This window comes from Oncorhynchus kisutch, unplaced genomic scaffold (genome assembly GCF_002021735.2).
Source record: "Oncorhynchus kisutch isolate 150728-3 unplaced genomic scaffold, Okis_V2 Okis07a-Okis12b_hom, whole genome shotgun sequence".
NCBI lineage: Eukaryota > Metazoa > Chordata > Actinopteri > Salmoniformes > Salmonidae > Oncorhynchus > Oncorhynchus kisutch.
Window position 1 is genome coordinate 12,144,611 of NW_022261984.1, and position 20,378 is coordinate 12,164,988.

The window sequence follows — 20,378 nt, forward strand, 5'->3', positions numbered from 1 at the left end:
GTTGATACGTAAAGGCTAATTAATGTAGGCTTACCGAGTGCGCTTTTCTGTGGGAGTAGATACTAAAGGCTAATTAATGTAGGCTTACCGAGTGCGCTTTTCTGTGGGAGTAGATACGTAAAGGCTAATTAATGTAGGCTTACCGAGTGCGCTTTTCTGAGGGAGTTGATACGTAAAGGCTAATTAATGTAGGCTTACCGAGTGCGCTTTTCTGTGGGAGTAGATACGTAAAGGCTAATTAATGTAGGCTTACCGAGTGCGCTTTTCTGTGGGAGTTGATAGTAAAGGTTAATTAATGTAGGCTTACCGAGTGCGCTTTTCTGAGGGAGTTGATACGTAAAGGCTAATTAATGTAGGCTTACCGAGTGCGCTTTTCTGTGGGAGTTGATACGTAAAGGCTAATTAATGTAGGCTTACCGAGTGCGCTTTTCTGAGGGAGTTGATACGTAAAGGCTAATTAATGTAGGCTTACCGAGTGCGCTTTTCTGTGGGAGTTGATAGTAAAGGCTAATTAATGTAGTCTTACCGAGTGCGCTTTTCTGAGGGAGTTGATACGTAAAGGCTAATTAATGTAGGCTTACCGAGTGCGCTTTTCTGAGGGAGTTGATACGTAAAGGCTAATTAATGTAGGCTTACCGAGTGCGCTTTTCTGAGGGAGTTGATAGTAAAGGCTAATTAATGTAGGCTTACCGAGTGCGCTTTTCTGAGGGAGTTGATACCTAAAGGCTAATTAATGTAGGCTTACCGAGTGCGCTTTTCTGAGGGAGTTGATACGTAAAGGCTAATTAATGTAGGCTTACCGAGTGCGCTTTTCTGAGGGAGTTGATACGTAAAGGCTAATGAATGTAGGCTTACCGAGTGCGCTTTTCTGAGGGAGTTGATACGTAAAGGCTAATTAATGTAGGCTTACCGAGTGCGCTTTTCTGAGGGAGTTGATACCTAAAGGCTAATTAATGTAGGCTTACCGAGTGCGCTTTTCTGAGGGAGTTGATACGTAAAGGCTAATTAATGTAGGCTTACCGAGTGCGCTTTTCTGAGGGAGTTGATACGTAAAGGCTAATTAATGTAGGCTTACCGAGTGCGCTTTTCTGTGGGAGTTTATACGTAAAGGCTAATTAATGTAGGCTTACGGAGTGCGCTTTTCTGAGGGAGTTGATACTTAAAGGCTAAATAATGTAGGCTTACCGAGTGCGCTTTTCTGAGGGAGTTGATACTTAAAGGCTAAATGTGTTTTGTTATTTTTATCTCTCCGTTCTGTGTATTATTAGGGCTCTATGTTATGTTATGACCCTGTCGTCTTGACTGTATGTTAAACCTTAGCTAGGAGAGACCATGTCGGCAATAGCTTAATATTTCTAATCAGTGACCCGTAAAATATATATATATTTTTTCGAGCATATTGAGGAAAATAAAATTCATCGTAGGCAGTTGTCTTCCTGCCGTTGAGGTGTATTATTTCAGAAATCTCCCATTCACACAGGGAAGGGAAGTTGTGCTGGTAGAACCGAGGACATGTAAACATTTTGTTTTTGAGGCGTCATTATTTCTCTCCGGCTCCAGAGTGACGCAGCGGTCTAAAGGCACTGCATTTCAGTGCACGAGACGTCACTACAGTCCCTGATTCGAATCCAGGCTGCATCACATCAAGGCCGTGATTGAGAGTCCCATAGGGTGGCGCACAATGTCGTCCCGGTTTGTTTTCGGTGTAAGGCCGTCATTGTAAATAAGAATTTGTTCTTAACGGACTTGAATGGTTAAATAAAGAAAAAATACTATCACAGTGTGAATTCTTATTATCCCTATTTATAATTGCCCCTGTAAGTCGCTCTGTATAGAGCGTTTGCTAAATGACTGAATATAAAATGATGTTACAATACGCAGGTAGTCAAGAACAGCCGAGATCGCCTATGATTTATTTTAATTAACACAGAATATGTTTAGATTTTTTCGTGTATGTAATCCAGCTCATCGAGTGGCCTGTGTTCTGAGATATCCATGTTATTGGGCATTAATTATGGTTCAAGTTGATATTGACTTTCCTAATGAAAAACACACGTTTCATCATCCTCCATAGAAATATTAAAATGATCGCTGACGTCCGCTTTTAGCCTTCTGGGTGACATGGCAACCAGACACGCTTTTACCCTTCTGGGTGACATGGCAACCAGACACGCCTTCATTATTTCTTCATTATTTATTTCAATGGAGTCAGCAGCAGTGATGACCTTTACCGGGACCACTGGCTCTCCTCACCCCGCTTCCCTCTCTCGCTCTCTTTCTCCATCTCACCCTCTCTCTCTATATCTCTCCCCCTCACCCCCCCCCTCTCTCTGTCTCTCCCTCTATCTCTCCCCCTTACCCCCCCCCCCTCTCTCTGTCTCTCCCTCTATCTCTCCCCCTATCTCTCCCCCTTACCCCCCCCCCCTCTCTCTGTCTCTCCCTCTATCTCTCCCCCTTACCCCCCCCCCTCTCTCTGTCTCTCCCTCTATCTCTCCCCCTATCTCTCCCCCTTACCACCCCCCCTCTCTCTGTCTCTGTCTCTCTGTCTCTCTCTCATAGTACCTATAGGCCAGAGTTAGCCCTTGACCACGGATCAGAGAGCACGCTCCTCTTTACACAACACTCAATAACGTGAATGAAACGGTACTATGACCCCGTGCTTAAAGAGGTCACGCACCTGTCATGTCTGGTTGGAGTGAAGGCCGCAATAGCGCGTGTTTCGTTGTGTGTGTGGACTTGTGCGTAGAAGGATAGATGGATTTTTGGGTCTGTTCTTAGTGGGTAGAAGGGTAGATGGATTTTTGGGTCTCTTCTTAGTGGGTAGATGGATTTTGGGGTCTCTTAATCTTTATTCTACAAGGGAAGAAAAACAAAAACAAATTAGCCGATAAAATTCTAATTACGTTATCTGATATATTTTATGAGTTACAGTGAATTTATTCATTTACTTCGGCTACTTTAATTTATTTTTCTGAAGTATTGAAAGCCTGTTTTTTGGTGAACAAATGAAAAGCTGCATTGTTCAAAACCTGAGCGCAAATTGATTAGACATATATATATATATTTCTTACATTGTTTATTAATGCAGCTCAAAAATACAACCCACAAATATATTGTCATTATCGGCCCACTGAACTTCCTCAGCCTTTGTATTTCAACCCGTATTTTGAGTTGACCGTTAAAATATCGTAAGAAATGAATAAGAATTTGTGACACATTATTATTATTATTTAAATCAAACCTTATGGAACATAATTTGTTTATGTCGTCATATAGTCCAATTGACGCTATAATAGTTTATTGAATTCATCCACATACAATTTGAATGAACAAGTCTTTCAATAACAACAAAGAATACTACGACTTATTTATGGAATCCAACGCACACGTTTTCTCTTAGGTCATCGTTGTAAAAAACGTCCCCGCAGTCATGGCGCATTGAGACTATATTCGATAAAAAAAATGTTGAATGTACTTCTTTTTTTTTTCGTGCCCGAATTAATCACATTGTTGATCCCCCAAAAATAATACTTGGCCTGTTTGTAGGTTTATTCGTTGTGTTAAATATTAGTAAAATGTTACGTTTCGTCAGGTCGGATTGTCATTTCATGGGTAACCTAACAACGTCTGATAATTTACGAGCGGAGAAACCCGTCCGGTGTCCTTGATAGAAGACGCATTGTTTCTCTCCGTTAGATCTAACAATTAACTTGCGAGGAATTATGGTTGTTATGGTTATGCCGTTATCACTCGAAATACCTTGAATTTCAACGTTGAAAACAACCACGTAGTCTAGCCTGAGTCATTTAATAGGCGGACTAGTCATCCGTCGTATCCGCACTGGGCAAAAACTGGTTGAATCAAAGTTTGTTTCCACGTCATTTCAACCAAATAAATGAATGTGAAGACGGTGAATCAACGTGGACAACCCATTGGATTTACACACAATTATCAAGGTAAGTTCATTTCATATATATATATTTTTTAACCTAAATCCAATGATATGGTGATTGCTTGTTGTTGCTGTTTCACATCGAAATCACAATATTCAGAAAAGTTCAAACGTAAATACAAAATTAGACGTTGAAATGACGTCTGTGCCCAGTGGGATCTCTTGATTAAGAACATATTTTTTTGTAATTCAACCAAAATATCTTTTAGGTTTAATCCTCGTTCCCATATAGGCCTGCAATCAAACAAACGCAATAATAATGGCCAGTGTTCATTTAAAGTCATTAACTTATCCGATCCAATGTAACGGGAAGTCATTGAGCTTGAACACAACACTATGACCTACCCCGCACTCTCACCGAACGCGTCCCAAATGACACCCGAGGCACGGCTGTTGGTGGATGTTGTATACGTTATTCCTGAACAATTACAATAATTGTTTTCAGCTTCGGCTTTTGGTGTGTGTGTGTGCTGGTCTGTATGTGTGTGTGTGTGTGTGTGTGTGTGTGTGTATTGTGTGTGTTAGTGTATGTGCTGGTATGTGTGTTGGTGTGTGTGTGTTGGTGTATGTGCTGGTGTGTGTGCTGGTGTGTGTGTTGGTGTATGTGCTGGTGTGTGTGTTGGTGTGTGTGTTGGTGTGTGTGTTGGTGTGTGTGTTGGTGTGTGTGTTAGTGCATGTGCTGGTATGTGTGTTGGTGTGTGTGTGTCGGTGTATGTGCTGGTATGTGTGTTGGTGTGTGATCTATTCAAGACCTTGTTGTGTAGACCTGTCCACATGTTTAACCAAATTTAGCTGCTCTGATTCAGCCAGCATCCCTAATGTTAATCTGTTCCCTGTATAGTAGACCAGAGCCCTAATGGAGCCCTGTTCCCTGTATAGTAGACCAGAGCCCTAATGTTAACCTGTTCCCTGTATAGTAGACCAGAGCCCTAATGGAGCCCTGTTCCCTGTATAGTAGACCAGAGCCCTAATGTTAACCTGTCCCCTGTATAGTAGACCAGAGCCCTAATGTTAACCTGTCCCCTGTATAGTAGACCAGAGCCCTAATGGCTCCCTGTTCCCTGTATAGTAGACCAGAGCCCTAATGGCTCCCTCTCCCCTGTATAGTAGACCAGAGCCCTAATGGCTCCCTGTTCCCTGTATAGTAGACCAGAGCCCTAATGGAGCCCTGTTCCCTGTATAGTAGACCAGAGCCCTAATGTTAATCTGTTCCGTGTATAGTAGACCAAAGCCCTAATGGAGCCCTGTTCCCTGTATAGTAGACCAGAGCCCTAATGGAGCCCTGTTCCCTGTATAGTAGACCAGAGCCCTAATGGAGCCCTGTTCCCTGTATAGTAGACCAGAGCCCTAATGTTAACCTGTTCCCTGTATAGTAGACCAGAGCCCTAATGTTAAACTGTTCCCTGTATAGTAGAACAGAGCCCTAATGGAGCCCTGTTCCCTGTATAGTAGACCAGAGTCCTAATGTTAACCTGTTCCCTGTATAGTAGACCAGAGCCCTAATGTTAATCTGTTCCCTGTATAGTAGACCAGAGCCCTGTTCCCTGTATAGTAGACCAGAGCCCTAATGTTAATCTGTTCCCTGTATAGTAGACCAGAGCCCTAATGGAGCCCTGTTCCCTGTATAGTAGACCAGAGCCCTAATGTTAACCTGTTCCCTGTATAGTAGACCAGAGCCCTAATGGCTCCCTGTTCCCTGTATAGTAGACCAGAGCCCTAATGGCTCCCTGTTCCCTGTATAGTAGACCAGAGCCCTAATGGAGCCCTGTTCCCTGTATAGTAGACCAGAGCCCTAATGTTAACCTGTTCCCTGTATAGTAGATCAGAGCCCTAATGTTAATCTGTTCCCTGTATAGTAGACGAGAGCCCTAATGTTAATCTGTTCCCTGTATAGTAGACCAGAGTCCTAATGTTAACCTGTTCCCTGTATAGTAGACCAGAGCCCTAATGTTAATCTGTTCCCTGTATAGTAGACCAGAGCCCTAATGTTAACCTGTTCCCTGTATAGTATACCAGAGCCCTGTTCCCTGTATAGTAGACCAGAGCCCTAATGTTAACCTGTTCCCTGTATAGTAGACCAGATCCCTGTTCCCTGTATAGTAGACCAGAGCCCTAATGTTAACCTGTTCCCTGTATAGTAGACCAGAGCCCTAATGTCTCCCTGTTCCCTGTATAGTAGACCAGAGCCCTAATGGAGCCCTGTTCCCTGTATAGTAGACCAGAGCCCTAATGGAGCCCTGTTCCCTGTATAGTAGACCAGAGCCCTAATGGAGCCCTGTTCCCTGTATAGTAGACCAGAGCCCTGTTCCCTGTATAGTCGACCAGAGCCCTAATGGAGCCCTGTTCCCTGTATAGTAGACCAGAGCCCTAATGTTAACCTGTTCCCTGTATAGTAGACCAGAGCCCTAATGTTAATCTGTTCCCTGTATAGTAGACCAGAGCCCTAATGGAGCCCTGTTCCCTGTATAGTAGACCAGAGCCCTAATGTTAACCTGTTCCCTGTATAGTAGACCAGAGCCCTAATGTTAATCTGTTCCCTGTATAGTAGACCAGAGCCCTAATGGCTCCCTGTTCCCTGTATAGTAGACCAGGGCCCTAATGGAGCCCTGTTCCCTGTATAGTAGACCAGAGCCCTAATGGAGCCATGTTCCCTGTATAGTAGACCAGAGCCCTAATGTTAACCTGTTCCCTGTATAGTAGACCAGATCCCTGTTCCCTGTATAGTAGACCAGAGCCCTAATGTTAATCTGTTCCCTGTATAGTAGACCAGAGCCCTAATGTCTCCCTGTTCCCTGTATAGTAGACCAGAGCCCTAATGGAGCCCTGTTCCCTGTATAGTAGACCAGAGCCCTAATGGAGCCCTGTTCCCTGTATAGTAGACCAGAGCCCTAATGGAGCCCTGTTCCCTGTATAGTAGACCAGAGCCCTGTTCCCTGTATAGTAGACCAGAGCCCTAATGGAGCCCTGTTCCCTGTATAGTCGACCAGAGCCCTAATGGAGCCCTGTTCCCTGTATAGTAGACCAGAGCCCTAATGTTAATCTGTTCCCTGTATAGTAGACCAGAGCCCTAATGGAGCCCTGTTCCCTGTATAGTAGACCAGAGCCCTAATGTTAACCTGTTCCCTGTATAGTAGACCAGAGCCCTAATGGCTCCCTGTTCCCTGTATAGTAGACCAGAGCCCTAATGGAGCCCTGTTCCCTGTATAGTAGACCAGAGCCCTAATGTTAATCTGTTCACTGTATAGTAGACCAGAGACCTAATGGAGCCCTGTTCCCTGTATAGTAGACCAGAGCCCTAATGTTAATCTGTTCACTGTATAGTAGACCAGAGCCCTAATGGAGCCCTGTTCCCTGTATAGTAGACCAGAGCCCTAATTGAGCCCTGTTCCCTGTATAGTAGACCCGAGCCCTAATGGAGCCCTGTTCCCTGTATAGTAGACCAGAGCCCTAATGGAGCCCTGTTCCCTGTATAGTAGACCAGAGCCCTAATGTTAACCTGTTCCCTGTATAGTAGACCAGAGCCCTAATGTTAATCTGTTCCCTGTATAGTAGACCAGAGCCCTAATGGCTCCCTGTTCCCTGTATAGTAGACCAGGGCCCTAATGGAGCCCTGTTCCCTGTATAGTAGACCAGAGCCCTAATGGAGCCATGTTCCCTGTATAGTAGACCAGAGCCCTAATGTTAACCTGTTCCCTGTATAGTAGACCAGAGCCCTAATGTTAACCTGTTACCTGTATAGTAGACCAGAGCCCTAATGTTAACCTGTTCCCTGTATAGTAGACCAGAGCCCTAATGTTAATCTGTTCCCTGTATAGTAGACCAGAGCCCTAATGGAGCCCTGTTCCCTGTATAGTAGACCAGAGCCCTAATTGAGCCCTGTTCCCTGTATAGTAGACCCGAGCCCTAATGGAGCCCTGTTCCCTGTATAGTAGACCAGAGCCCTAATGGAGCCCTGTTCCCTGTATAGTAGACCAGAGCCCTAATGGAGCCCTGTTCCCTGTATAGTAGACCAGAGCCCTAATGGAGCCCTGTTCCCTGTATAGTAGACCAGAGCCCTAATGTTAACCTGTTCCCTGTATAGTAGACCAGAGCCCTAATGTTAATCTGTTCCCTGTATAGTAGACCAGAGCCCTAATGGCTCCCTGTTCCCTGTATAGTAGACCAGGGCCCTAATGGAGCCCTGTTCCCTGTATAGTAGACCAGAGCCCTAATGGAGCCATGTTCCCTGTATAGTAGACCAGAGCCCTAATGTTAACCTGTTCCCTGTATAGTAGACCAGAGCCCTAATGTTAACCTGTTACCTGTATAGTAGACCAGAGCCCTAATGTTAACCTGTTCCCTGTATAGTAGACCAGAGCCCTAATGTTAATCTGTTCCCTGTATAGTAGACCAGAGCCCTAATGGAGCCCTGTTCCCTGTATAGTAGACCAGAGCCCTAATGGAGCCCTGTTCCCTGTATAGTAGACCAGAGCCCTAATGGAGCCATGTTCCCTGTATAGTAGACCAGAGCCCTAATGTTAACCTGTTTCCTGTATAATAGACCAGAGCCCTAATGTCAACCTGTTCCCTGTATAGTAGACCAGAGCCCTAATGTTAACCTGTTCCCTGTATAGTAGACCAGAGCCCTAATGTTGATCTGTTCCCTGTATAGTAGACCAGAGCCCTAATGGAGCCCTGTTCCCTGTATAGTAGACCAGAGCCCTAATTGAGCCCTGTTCCCTGTATAGTAGACCCGAGCCCTAATGGAGCCCTGTTCCCTGTATAGTAGACCAGAGCCCTAATGGAGCCCTGTTCCCTGTATAGTAGACCAGAGCCCTAATGTTAACCTGTTCCCTGTATAGTAGACCAGAGCCCTAATGGCTCCCTGTTCCCTGTATAGTAGACCAGAGCCCTAATGGAGCCCTGTTCCCTGTATAGTAGACCAGAGCCCTAATGGAGCCATGTTCCCTGTATAGTAGACCAGAGCCCTAATGTTAACCTGTTCCCTGTATAGTAGACCAGAGCCCTAATGTTAACCTGTTACCTGTATAGTAGACCAGAGCCCTAATGTTAACCTGTTCCCTGTATAGTAGACCAGAGCCCTAATGTTAATCTGTTCCCTGTATAGTAGACCAGAGCCCTAATGGAGCCCTGTTCCCTGTATAGTAGACCAGAGCCCTAATTGAGCCCTGTTCCCTGTATAGTAGACCCGAGCCCTAATGGAGCCCTGTTCCCTGTATAGTAGACCAGAGCCCTAATGGAGCCCTGTTCCCTGTATAGTAGACCAGAGCCCTAATGTTAACCTGTTCCCTGTATAGTAGACCAGAGCCCTAATGGCTCCCTGTTCCCTGTATAGTAGACCAGAGCCCTAATGGAGCCCTGTTCCCTGTATAGTAGACCAGAGCCCTAATGGAGCCATGTTCCCTGTATAGTAGACCAGAGCCCTAATGTTAACCTGTTCCCTGTATAGTAGACCAGAGCCCTAATGTTAAACTGTTACCTGTATAGTAGACCAGAGCCCTAATGGAGCCCTGTTCCCTGTATAGTAGACCAGAGCCCTAATGTTAATCTGTTCCCTGTATAGTAGACCAGAGTCCTAATGTTAACCTGTTCCCTGTATAGTAGACCAGAGCCCTAATGTTAATCTGTTCCCTGTATAGTAGACCAGAGCCCTAATGTTAACCTGTTCCCTGTATAGTATACCAGAGCCCTGTTCCCTGTATAGTAGACCAGAGCCCTAATGTTAACCTGTTCCCTGTATAGTAGACCAGATCCCTGTTCCCTGTATAGTAGACCAGAGCCCTAATGTTAATCTGTTCCCTGTATAGTAGACCAGAGCCCTAATGTCTCCCTGTTCCCTGTATAGTAGACCAGAGCCCTAATGGAGCCCTGTTCCCTGTATAGTAGACCAGAGCCCTAATGGAGCCCTGTTCCCTGTATAGTAGACCAGAGCCCTAATGGAGCCCTGTTCCCTGTATAGTAGACCAGAGCCCTGTTCCCTGTATAGTCGACCAGAGCCCTAATGGAGCCCTGTTCCCTGTATAGTAGACCAGAGCCCTAATGTTAACCTGTTCCCTGTATAGTAGACCAGAGCCCTAATGTTAATCTGTTCCCTGTATAGTAGACCAGAGCCCTAATGGAGCCCTGTTCCCTGTATAGTAGACCAGAGCCCTAATGTTAACCTGTTCCCTGTATAGTAGACCAGAGCCCTAATGTTAATCTGTTCCCTGTATAGTAGACCAGAGCCCTAATGGCTCCCTGTTCCCTGTATAGTAGACCAGGGCCCTAATGGAGCCCTGTTCCCTGTATAGTAGACCAGAGCCCTAATGGAGCCATGTTCCCTGTATAGTAGACCAGAGCCCTAATGTTAACCTGTTCCCTGTATAGTAGACCAGATCCCTGTTCCCTGTATAGTAGACCAGAGCCCTAATGTTAATCTGTTCCCTGTATAGTAGACCAGAGCCCTAATGTCTCCCTGTTCCCTGTATAGTAGACCAGAGCCCTAATGGAGCCCTGTTCCCTGTATAGTAGACCAGAGCCCTAATGGAGCCCTGTTCCCTGTATAGTAGACCAGAGCCCTAATGGAGCCCTGTTCCCTGTATAGTAGACCAGAGCCCTGTTCCCTGTATAGTCGACCAGAGCCCTAATGGAGCCCTGTTCCCTGTATAGTAGACCAGAGCCCTAATGTTAACCTGTTCCCTGTATAGTAGACCAGAGCCCTAATGGCTCCCTGTTCCCTGTATAGTAGACCAGAGCCCTAATGTTAATCTGTTCCCTGTATAGTAGACCAGAGCCCTAATGGAGCCCTGTTCCCTGTATAGTAGACCAGAGCCCTAATGTTAACCTGTTCCCTGTATAGTAGACCAGAGCCCTAATGGCTCCCTGTTCCCTGTATAGTAGACCAGAGCCCTAATGGAGCCCTGTTCCCTGTATAGTAGACCAGAGCCCTAATGTTAATCTGTTCACTGTATAGTAGACCAGAGCCCTAATGGAGCCCTGTTCCCTGTATAGTAGACCAGAGCCCTAATTGAGCCCTGTTCCCTGTATAGTAGACCCGAGCCCTAATGGAGCCCTGTTCCCTGTATAGTAGACCAGAGCCCTAATGGAGCCCTGTTCCCTGTATAGTAGACCAGAGCCCTAATGGAGCCCTGTTCCCTGTATAGTAGACCAGAGCCCTGTTCCCTGTATAGTCGACCAGAGCCCTAATGGAGCCCTGTTCCCTGTATAGTAGACCAGAGCCCTAATGTTAACCTGTTCCCTGTATAGTAGACCAGAGCCCTAATGTTAATCTGTTCCCTGTATAGTAGACCAGAGCCCTAATGGAGCCCTGTTCCCTGTATAGTAGACCAGAGCCCTAATGTTAACCTGTTCCCTGTATAGTAGACCAGAGCCCTAATGTTAATCTGTTCCCTGTATAGTAGAACAGAGCCCTAATGGCTCCCTGTTCCCTGTATAGTAGACCAGGGCCCTAATGGAGCCCTGTTCCCTGTATAGTAGACCAGAGCCCTAATGGAGCCATGTTCCCTGTATAGTAGACCAGAGCCCTAATGTTAACCTGTTCCCTGTATAGTAGACCAGATCCCTGTTCCCTGTATAGTAGACCAGAGCCCTAATGTTAATCTGTTCCCTGTATAGTAGACCAGAGCCCTAATGTCTCCCTGTTCCCTGTATAGTAGACCAGAGCCCTAATGGAGCCCTGTTCCCTGTATAGTAGACCAGAGCCCTAATGGAGCCCTGTTCCCTGTATAGTAGACCAGAGCCCTAATGGAGCCCTGTTCCCTGTATAGTAGACCAGAGCCCTGTTCCCTGTATAGTCGACCAGAGCCCTAATGGAGCCCTGTTCCCTGTATAGTAGACCAGAGCCCTAATGTTAACCTGTTCCCTGTATAGTAGACCAGAGCCCTAATGGCTCCCTGTTCCCTGTATAGTAGACCAGAGCCCTAATGTTAATCTGTTCCCTGTATAGTAGACCAGAGCCCTAATGGAGCCCTGTTCCCTGTATAGTAGACCAGAGCCCTAATGTTAACCTGTTCCCTGTATAGTAGACCAGAGCCCTAATGGCTCCCTGTTCCCTGTATAGTAGACCAGAGCCCTAATGGAGCCCTGTTCCCTGTATAGTAGACCAGAGCCCTAATGGAGCCCTGTTCCCTGTATAGTAGACCAGAGCCCTAATGTTAATCTGTTCCCTGTATAGTAGACCAGAGTCCTAATGTTAACCTGTTCCCTGTATAGTAGACCAGAGCCCTAATGTTAATCTGTTCCCTGTATAGTAGACCAGAGCCCTAATGTTAACCTGTTCCCTGTATAGTATACCAGAGCCCTGTTCCCTGTATAGTAGACCAGAGCCCTAATGTTAACCTGTTCCCTGTATAGTAGACCAGATCCCTGTTCCCTGTATAGTAGACCAGAGCCCTAATGTTAATCTGTTCCCTGTATAGTAGACCAGAGCCCTAATGTCTCCCTGTTCCCTGTATAGTAGACCAGAGCCCTAATGGAGCCCTGTTCCCTGTATAGTAGACCAGAGCCCTAATGGAGCCCTGTTCCCTGTATAGTAGACCAGAGCCCTAATGGAGCCCTGTTCCCTGTATAGTAGACCAGAGCCCTGTTCCCTGTATAGTCGACCAGAGCCCTAATGGAGCCCTGTTCCCTGTATAGTAGACCAGAGCCCTAATGTTAACCTGTTCCCTGTATAGTAGACCAGAGCCCTAATGTTAATCTGTTCCCTGTATAGTAGACCAGAGCCCTAATGGAGCCCTGTTCCCTGTATAGTAGACCAGAGCCCTAATGTTAACCTGTTCCCTGTATAGTAGACCAGAGCCCTAATGTTAATCTGTTCCCTGTATAGTAGACCAGAGCCCTAATGGCTCCCTGTTCCCTGTATAGTAGACCAGGGCCCTAATGGAGCCCTGTTCCCTGTATAGTAGACCAGAGCCCTAATGGAGCCATGTTCCCTGTATAGTAGACCAGAGCCCTAATGTTAACCTGTTCCCTGTATAGTAGACCAGATCCCTGTTCCCTGTATAGTAGACCAGAGCCCTAATGTTAATCTGTTCCCTGTATAGTAGACCAGAGCCCTAATGTCTCCCTGTTCCCTGTATAGTAGACCAGAGCCCTAATGGAGCCCTGTTCCCTGTATAGTAGACCAGAGCCCTAATGGAGCCCTGTTCCCTGTATAGTAGACCAGAGCCCTAATGGAGCCCTGTTCCCTGTATAGTAGACCAGAGCCCTGTTCCCTGTATAGTCGACCAGAGCCCTAATGGAGCCCTGTTCCCTGTATAGTAGACCAGAGCCCTAATGTTAACCTGTTCCCTGTATAGTAGACCAGAGCCCTAATGGCTCCCTGTTCCCTGTATAGTAGACCAGAGCCCTAATGTTAATCTGTTCCCTGTATAGTAGACCAGAGCCCTAATGGAGCCCTGTTCCCTGTATAGTAGACCAGAGCCCTAATGTTAACCTGTTCCCTGTATAGTAGACCAGAGCCCTAATGGCTCCCTGTTCCCTGTATAGTAGACCAGAGCCCTAATGGAGCCCTGTTCCCTGTATAGTAGACCAGAGCCCTAATGTTAATCTGTTCACTGTATAGTAGACCAGAGCCCTAATGGAGCCCTGTTCCCTGTATAGTAGACCAGAGCCCTAATTGAGCCCTGTTCCCTGTATAGTAGACCCGAGCCCTAATGGAGCCCTGTTCCCTGTATAATAGACCAGAGCCCTAATGGAGCCCTGTTCCCTGTATAGTAGACCAGAGCCCTAATGGAGCCCTGTTCCCTGTATAGTAGACCAGAGCCCTGTTCCCTGTATAGTCGACCAGAGCCCTAATGGAGCCCTGTTCCCTGTATAGTAGACCAGAGCCCTAATGTTAACCTGTTCCCTGTATAGTAGACCAGAGCCCTAATGTTAATCTGTTCCCTGTATAGTAGACCAGAGCCCTAATGGAGCCCTGTTCCCTGTATAGTAGACCAGAGCCCTAATGTTAACCTGTTCCCTGTATAGTAGACCAGAGCCCTAATGTTAATCTGTTCCCTGTATAGTAGAACAGAGCCCTAATGGCTCCCTGTTCCCTGTATAGTAGACCAGGGCCCTAATGGAGCCCTGTTCCCTGTATAGTAGACCAGAGCCCTAATGGAGCCATGTTCCCTGTATAGTAGACCAGAGCCCTAATGTTAACCTGTTCCCTGTATAGTAGACCAGATCCCTGTTCCCTGTATAGTAGACCAGAGCCCTAATGTTAATCTGTTCCCTGTATAGTAGACCAGAGCCCTAATGTCTCCCTGTTCCCTGTATAGTAGACCAGAGCCCTAATGGAGCCCTGTTCCCTGTATAGTAGACCAGAGCCCTAATGGAGCCCTGTTCCCTGTATAGTAGACCAGAGCCCTAATGGAGCCCTGTTCCCTGTATAGTAGACCAGAGCCCTGTTCCCTGTATAGTCGACCAGAGCCCTAATGGAGCCCTGTTCCCTGTATAGTAGACCAGAGCCCTAATGTTAACCTGTTCCCTGTATAGTAGACCAGAGCCCTAATGGCTCCCTGTTCCCTGTATAGTAGACCAGAGCCCTAATGTTAATCTGTTCCCTGTATAGTAGACCAGAGCCCTAATGGAGCCCTGTTCCCTGTATAGTAGACCAGAGCCCTAATGTTAACCTGTTCCCTGTATAGTAGACCAGAGCCCTAATGGCTCCCTGTTCCCTGTATAGTAGACCAGAGCCCTAATGGAGCCCTGTTCCCTGTATAGTAGACCAGAGCCCTAATGTTAATCTGTTCACTGTATAGTAGACCAGAGCCCTAATGGAGCCCTGTTCCCTGTATAGTAGACCAGAGCCCTAATTGAGCCCTGTTCCCTGTATAGTAGACCCGAGCCCTAATGGAGCCCTGTTCCCTGTATAGTAGACCAGAGCCCTAATGGAGCCCTGTTCCCTGTATAGTAGACCAGAGCCCTAATGTTAACCTGTTCCCTGTATAGTAGACCAGAGCCCTAATGGCTCCCTGTTCCCTGTATAGTAGACCAGAGCCCTAATGGAGCCCTGTTCCCTGTATAGTAGACCAGAGCCCTAATGTTAATCTGTTCACTGTATAGTAGACCAGAGCCCAAATGGAGCCCTGTTCCCTGTATAGTAGACCAGAGCCCTAATTGAGCCCTGTTCCCTGTATAGTAGACCCGAGCCCTAATGGAGCCCTGTTCCCTGTATAGTAGACCAGAGCCCTAATGGAGCCCTGTTCCCTGTATAGTAGACCAGAGCCCTAATGTTAACCTGTTCCCTGTATAGTAGACCAGAGCCCTAATGTTAACCTGTTACCTGTATAGTAGACCAGAGCCCTAATGTTAACCTGTTCCCTGTATAGTAGACCAGAGCCCTAATGTTAATCTGTTCCCTGTATAGTAGACCAGAGCCCTAATGGAGCCCTGTTCCCTGTATAGTAGACCAGAGCCCTAATGGAGCCCTGTTCCCTGTATAGTAGACCAGAGCCCTAATGGAGCCATGTTCCCTGTATAGTAGACCAGAGCCCTAATGTTAACCTGTTTCCTGTATAATAGACCAGAGCCCTAATGTCAACCTGTTCCCTGTATAGTAGACCAGAGCCCTAATGTTAACCTGTTCCCTGTATAGTAGACCAGAGCCCTAATGTTGATCTGTTCCCTGTATAGTAGACCAGAGCCCTAATGGAGCCCTGTTCCCTGTATAGTAGACCAGAGCCCTAATTGAGCCCTGTTCCCTGTATAGTAGACCCGAGCCCTAATGGAGCCCTGTTCCCTGTATAGTAGACCAGAGCCCTAATGGAGCCCTGTTCCCTGTATAGTAGACCAGAGCCCTAATGTTAACCTGTTCCCTGTATAGTAGACCAGAGCCCCAATGGCTCCCTGTTCCCTGTATAGTAGACCAGAGCCCTAATGGAGCCCTGTTCCCTGTATAGTAGACCAGAGCCCTAATGGAGCCATGTTCCCTGTATAGTAGACCAGAGCCCTAATGTTAACCTGTTCCCTGTATAGTAGACCAGAGCCCTAATGTTAACCTGTTACCTGTATAGTAGACCAGAGCCCTAATGTTAACCTGTTCCCTGTATAGTAGACCAGAGCCCTAATGTTAATCTGTTCCCTGTATAGTAGACCAGAGCCCTAATGGAGCCCTGTTCCCTGTATAGTAGACCAGAGCCCTAATTGAGCCCTGTTCCCTGTATAGTAGACCAGAGCCCTAATGTTAACCTGTTACCTGTATAGTAGACCAGAGCCCTAATGGAGCCCTGTTCCCTGTATAGTAGACCAGAGCCCTAATGTTAATCTGTTCCCTGTATAGTAGACCAGAGCCCTAATGGAGCCCTGTTCCCTGTATAGTAGACCAGAGCCCTAATGGAGCCCTGTTCCCTGTATAGTAGACCAGAGCCCTAATGGAGCCATGTTCCCTGTATAGTAGACCAGAGCCCTAATGTTAACCTGTTTCCTGTATAATAGACCAGAGCCCTAATGTCAACCTGTTCCCTGTATAGTAGACCAGAGCCCTAATGTTAACCTGTTCCCTGTATAGTAGACCAGAGCCCTAATGTTGATCTGTTCCCTGTATAGTAGACCAGAGCCCTAATGGAGCCCTGTTCCCTGTATAGTAGACCAGAGCCCTAATGGCTCCCTGTTCCCTGTATAGTAGACCAGAGCCCTAATGGAGACCTGTTCCCTGTATAAATGCTGTGATTGAGCATTCCTTCTCCTAACACACTGTCTGTGTTGTTGTCTGTTTTAAGTCTGTGTGTGTTGTTGTCTATTTTAAGTCTGTGTTGCTGTCTGTTTTAATTCTGTGTTGTTGTCTGTTTTAAGACTGTGTGTGTTGCTGTCTGTTTTAAGACTGTGTGTGTTGTTGTCTGTTTTAAGTCTGTGTTGCTGTCCACTCTAAGTCTGTGTGTGTTGCTCTCTGTTTTAGGGCTCTCGAGTGGCTCAGCGGTCTAAGGCACTGCATCTCAGTAGTGCAAGAGGCGTCACTACAGTTCCTGGTTTGAATCCAGGCTGTATCACATCCGGCCATGGTTGGGAGTCCCACAGGGCGGCGCACAATTGGCCCAGCGTCATCCGGGTTAGGGGAGGATTTGGCCGGGGTAGGCCGCCATTGTAAATAAGAATCTGTTCTTAACTGACTTGCCTAGTTAAATAAAGTAAAGGTTAAATATATACATGTTTTAAAAGTCTGTGTTTCTGTATGTTTTAAGTCTGTGTGAGTGTTTCTGTATGTTTTAAGTCTGTGTGAGTGTTTCTGTATGTTTTAAGTCTGTGTGAGTGTTTCTGTATGTTTTAAGTCTGTGTGAGTGTTTCTGTATGTTTTAAGTCTGTGTGAGTGTTTCTGTATGTTTAAGTCTGTGTGAGTGTTTCTGTATGTTTTAAGTCTGTGTGAGTGTTTCTGTATGTTTTAAGTCTGTGTGAGTGTTTCTGTATGTTTTAAGTCTGTGTGAGTGTTTCTGTATGTTTTAAGTCTGTGTGAGTGTTTCTGTATGTTTTAAGTCTGTGTGAGTGTTTCTGTATGTTTTAAGTCTGTGTGAGTGTTTCTGTCTCTCCTGGTCTGTGAGTGTTTCTGTCTCTCTTGGTCTGTGAGTGTTTCTGTATGTTTTAAGTCTGTGTGAGTGTTTCTGTCTCTCTTGGTCTGTGAGTGTTTCTGTATGTTTTAAGTCTGTGTGAGTGTTTCTGTATGTTTTAAGTCTGTGTGAGTGTTTCTGTATGTTTTAAGTCTGTGTGAGTGTTTCTGTATGTTTTAAGTCTGTGTGAGTGTTTCTGTATGTTTTAAGTCTGTGTGAGTGTTTCTGTCTCTCCTGGTCTGTGAGTGTTTCTGTATGTTTTAAGTCTGTGTGAGTGTTTCTGTCTCTCCTGGTCTGTGAGTGTTTCTGTATGTTTTAAGTCTGTGTGAGTGTTTCTGTCTCTCCTGGTCTGTGAGTGTTTCTGTCTCTCTTGGTCTGTGAGTGTTTCTGTCTCTCTTGGTCTGTGAGTGTTTCTGTCTCTCTTGGTCTGTGAGTGTTTCTGTCTCTCTTGGTCTGTGAGTGTTTCTGTCTCTCTTGGTCTGGGAGTGTTTCTGTCTCTCTTGGTCTGTGAGTGTTTCTGTCTCTCCTGGTCTGTGAGTGTTTCTGTCTCTCTTGGTCTGGGAGTGTTTCTGTCTCTCTTGGTCTGTGAGTGTTTCTGTCTCTCTTGGTCTGTGTGTGTTTCTGTCTCTCTTGGTCTGTGAGTGTTTCTGTCTCTCTTGGTCTGTGAGTGTTTCTGTCTCTCTTGGTCTGTGAGTGTTTCTGTCTCTCTTGGTCTGTGAGTGTTTCTGTCTCTCTTGGTCTGTGAGTGTTTCTGTCTCTCTTGGTCTGTGTGTGTTTCTGTCTCTCTTGGTCTGTGAGTGTTTCTGTCTCTCTTGGTCTGTGTGTGTTTCTGTCTCTCTTGGTCTGTGAGTGTTTCTGTCTCTCTTGGTCTGTGAGTGTTTCTGTCTCTCTTGGTCTGTGAGTGTTTCTGTCTCTCTTGGTCTGTGAGTGTTTCTTTCTCTCTTGGTCTGTGTGTGTTTCTGTCTCTCTTGGTCTGTGTGTGTTTCTGTCTCTCTTGGTCTGTGAGTGTTTCTGTCTCTCTTGGTCTGTGAGTGTTTCTGTCTCTCTTGGTCTGTGAGTGTTTCTGTCTCTCTTGGTCTGTGAGTGTTTCTGTCTCTCTTGGTCTGTGAGTGTTTCTGTCTCTCTTGGTCTGTGAGTGTTTCTGTCTCTCTTGGTCTGTGAGTGTTTCTGTCTCTCTTGGTCTGTGAGTGTTTCTGTCTCTCTTGGTCTGTGAGTGTTTCTGTCTCTCTTGGTCTGTGAGTGTTTCTGTCTCTCTTGGTCTGTGAGTGTTTCTGTCTCTCTTGGTCTGTGAGTGTTTCTGTCTCTCTTGGTCTGTGTGTGTTTCTGTCTCTCTTGGTCTGTGAGTGTTTCTGTCTCTCTTGGTCTGTGTGTGTTTCTGTCTCTCTTGGTCTGTGTGTATTACCAGACTATTTAGCTCATATTTCTCTGTGTACACTGGGCTGTCTCACCCATGTGGCACGTGGACCACCACCCACAGCTCTAATGGCAGACAGCCCCAGCATCCCCTACTCTCCTCCGTTCTCTCTCCCAGGCTCCCCCTCTCTCCCTCTTCTCTCCATATTGTCTAGTCCCCTTCTCCCCAGCATTCTCCACCCCCTCTCCCCGTTCTCTCCTCCCTCTCCCCGCTCTCTCCTCCCTCTCTCCCCTCTCCTCCCTCTCTCCCCTCTACTCCCTCTCTCCCCTCTCCACCCTCTCCCCTCTCTATTCACCCTCTCCACACTCTCTTCCCTCTTTTCCCTCTCTCCTCTCCCACTTCTCTATTCCCTCTCCCCTTCTCCCATCTCTCACCTTCTCCTCTCTCCCCTCACTCTCTATTCACGCTCCCCTCCCCCCCACCTTCTCCCTTCCCTCTCCCCTCTCCTCCCTCACTCCCTCCTCTCTCTCCTCCCCCCCCCCATGATCCTCCCTGATCCTCATCCAGCCTGGCGTGTCCTTTACCTGGCCACCCGGCCACCACAGGCAGTCCTCTTTAAACTCTGCTCATCAATATCAAGCCTCAGAACACCCTCTCTCTTCCACAGTCCTACAGAATAATCCCTCTCCCTATATCTTTCTACTCTACCCTTACCAACAGGCCCCTTTCTACTCTGTCTACCCTTACCAACAGGCCCCTTTCTACTCTGTCTACCCTTACCAACAGGTCCCTTTCTACTCTGTCTACCCTTACCAACAGGCCCCTTTCTACTCTGTCTACCCTTACCAACAGGCCCCTTTCTAGTCTGTCTACCCTTACCAACAGGCACCTTTCTACTCTGTCTACCCTTACCAACAGGCCCCTTTCTACTCTGTCTACCCTTACAAACAGGCCCCTTTCTACTCTGTCTACCCTTACCAGCATTTTATCAGGCCTGCTCCTCAACCTTTCCCAGTGCCAACAGGCCACTTTCTATCTGCCAGTCAGTCAGCCAGTCAGTCAATCAGCCAGCCAGTCAGTCAGTCAGTTGTGTCTCTCTCTATCTGTCGGAGGGATTAAAATGCTAACGAACGTTTGTTTAAACTCCTCATGGTACGTTGACCCCCTGTCAGGACCCGGCTCGTCACGAGGACAAAGGGGTGAGAAACAGGGTTATAACCCCCCCCCCCCTTTCCCCACTCTCTGAGCCCCTCTCTCACTTTTTAAGCTAACATCTTCAGGTCAGGGTACACCAAGGTAAGTAAGTACACTAAAGTGTTGTGCTGAGTAGTGTATAATTTGTTTCAAATAGTTAGGTTGAGATATTAGTGTGTGAATGTCATGGTTGAGGTGCTAACTATACTCAGAGACATATCCACTATTCTGTTGTTAATCATTATGAGCCCCATGGTTAGAGTCAGGTAGAGATACTAGTCTACTACCGTTCCCCGACAGCAGACCAGAGCCCCATGGTTAGAGTCAGGAAGAGATACTAGTCTACTACCGTTCC